Source organism: Chrysochloris asiatica, unplaced genomic scaffold (genome assembly GCF_000296735.1).
Source record: "Chrysochloris asiatica unplaced genomic scaffold, ChrAsi1.0 scaffold00089, whole genome shotgun sequence".
Lineage (NCBI taxonomy): Eukaryota > Metazoa > Chordata > Mammalia > Afrosoricida > Chrysochloridae > Chrysochloris > Chrysochloris asiatica.
Window position 1 is genome coordinate 5,225,544 of NW_006408607.1, and position 2,550 is coordinate 5,228,093.

A 2,550-nucleotide genomic window follows, 5' to 3' on the forward strand; every position below is an offset into this window, starting at 1 on the left:
AAAAAAAAAAAGGAATATAATAAGTATAAAGACAAAAGAGTGGTAGGAAAATGGAGCTGTAGAGGAGAAAGATAAGCAATGAAATAAAGGGAAGAAATACAAACATCCTTAAGATTAAATAAAAAGAGAAAAAGAGGAACAGGAAAATGGAACTATAGGAGAGAAAAGTAAGAGCGGGAATAAAAGGAAGAAATATGAAAAGTACTTAGAAAAATTAGGGAGAGGAGAAATGAGAAGAGAAAGCGAGAGAGTATTAAAGATCAAAAAAGGAAAAAAGAAGAGGGGAAATGAGAAACAGACTAAAAGAAGCTAAAACAAAAGCAGAGATAGAAAGGATAAAGATTAAAGGGAAAGGGAAGAGAAAGAAAAAACAAATTGCAACAATGAAACAAGAAGCAAAAAGACAATAGTGTAGCTGTTGGACTCAGAGAGGAGAACATTGCTGCGGGGGGAGGGGGAGGGGGGACTGGGGGCTCCTGCAAGCCAAGGAGCTCATGGGGTAGGCGTGGGAGGGATAAGGCAATACTGTTCCTGGCCCTAGATGGAGTTCCTATAGGCCTTGGTGATGCCTATGTGCAGGACACTCAGTTCAGATGTAATACACAGATGATTTGTGTAACCTACTTTTTTTCACTTCACCATTACATTGTGAACATCTTTCCACATCACAAATTCTTCCACAGCTGGGTTTTTTTCAATGCAACACAGAATTCCACCGCATGGATGTGCCACGTTTTCTTCAACTAATCCCCTATGATTGGGCAGTGCTAGTATCCCAAGTGTTTCATCGTTGTAGAAAACGTATTGACTTGTCAAAGAATCTTATAGAAAAGCGTTGGGTGGAGTTCTTACATGCAGGAATTGCCAAGGCACGTATTGTGCACAGGTGTAAGGCTTTGAGTTTAAACCAGGGCTTCAAATCGATTCATTTCGGTTTGACTCTCTGCTGAGAACTTGCTTTTCCACCCCAGATATACTGACTCCGAATCTACACTTTAAACAAGATCCACAGGTTCAGGACCCCCAGGGATACATAAAAATTACCTGGGAATCTCATTAAAATATAGATTCTGATTCAGTATGTATCTGTGGTGGAGAGGCAAATTCTCAGCAGGAGGTTGTATGGAAATGAACAGCTCTGGGTAATTAAAAAGCAGCTTCTATTCTGTTGTTATTGTTAGGTGCTGTTGAGTTGATTTTGAACTCAGAGTGACCCCGCATGACCAGCAGAGCTGTGTTAAAGGGTTTGCTTGACTGTAATTTTCTTATAGAATCAGATCACCAGGTCTTTTTCCACACAGCGAGAATTCTTTTCTTGGAGATGCACCATTGCTCTTGTCCAGATAAGCACTTTCCACCGATGGAGTTGCCAGCAGATAATAGGTTGGAACATACAGAGTACATAATCCAAAAACAGCCAAACACAAGAGAGCAGAGAGGAGATGCAGAGAGAGATAGGAGAGTGGAACGAAAACCCTTGGATGAACTCCACCAGGGGGGGCTCTTCCTTGAGGCCAATGGAGAGCTGGAGTGGTCCCTCATGCATCTTGGCCAACAGGACTGCAAAGGAGAAATCAGATGCCTTTCTGCATCCCTGGAGCCACAGGGGCTGAGAAAATTCCTGTCCAGCACTTGCTAACTACAGGATCACCTCCTGGCCAAACAAGATGACAAATGAGAGTTTCATGACCTGGTGCTAGAGAGCAGCCCATGTTTACCTTATTCTTGTTCAAGGCAAGTGCTTCCAGGAGCCATTCCCTTTGTTTATCCATTTATCATTGTTCAGCACATGCGTGCCACCCTGTCCCCCTCCACACCAGGCTAACTTCCCAGCTGCCAAGAGATGGCCACACTCTTTGCTCCCACTGACTCTGTCTCCCTCAGGCCAGTATCCGCTGGTCCCTGCTGTCCAGTTATATTTATGAATGTTACAGAGAGGAACTGAAGTCAAAGAGTTAGGATCTGTGGTGGCACTGTAGGATAAGCACTGGGGTGCTAACCACAAGACCAATAGTTCAAACCCACCAGTCGCTCTTTAGAGCCTTATACAAGGTCGCTATGAGTTGGAACCGACTTGATGGCACCTAACAACAACAACCCAACTGATAATGTTTACTGAGGATTTACTATGTGCCAGACATCACGCTGTTACATACTCATTGCTGCTAGTTGCTGTCACGTTGACCCCATGCATAACAGAATGACATACTGTCAAGTCCTATTTCAAATAGGAAAATTCATGAATGAGGCTTATGGAAATGAAGGAATTTGATCAAGATTACCAGTCCAATATCATCCTCATAATCCAACGTGGACCAGACTGTTATAACCCATAGGATTGTCACAGACTGAGCTTCTTCTAAGTCTGTCTAGGTTTGGAAGCTTTACTGAAACCTGTTTAGCACCCTTGTTGTTGTTAAGTGTCACCCAGTCAGTTCTGACTCATAGAGACCCTGTATAGGGTTTCTGAGGCTTTAAATCTTAGCAGGAGCAGAAAGCCTCATCTTTTTCCTGTAGAGCAGCTGGCAGGCTCAAAGCACTGACCCTGTG

General features: G+C 43.3%; 1 protein-coding gene across 1 annotated transcript in view; it reads right to left on the reverse strand.

The window, feature by feature from the left end:
• Positions 1–2,550, reverse strand: part of LGI2 (leucine-rich repeat LGI family, member 2) — a 63,350-nt gene that overhangs the window by 6,772 nt on the left and 54,028 nt on the right. The gene's annotated exons all lie outside the window — the stretch shown is intronic.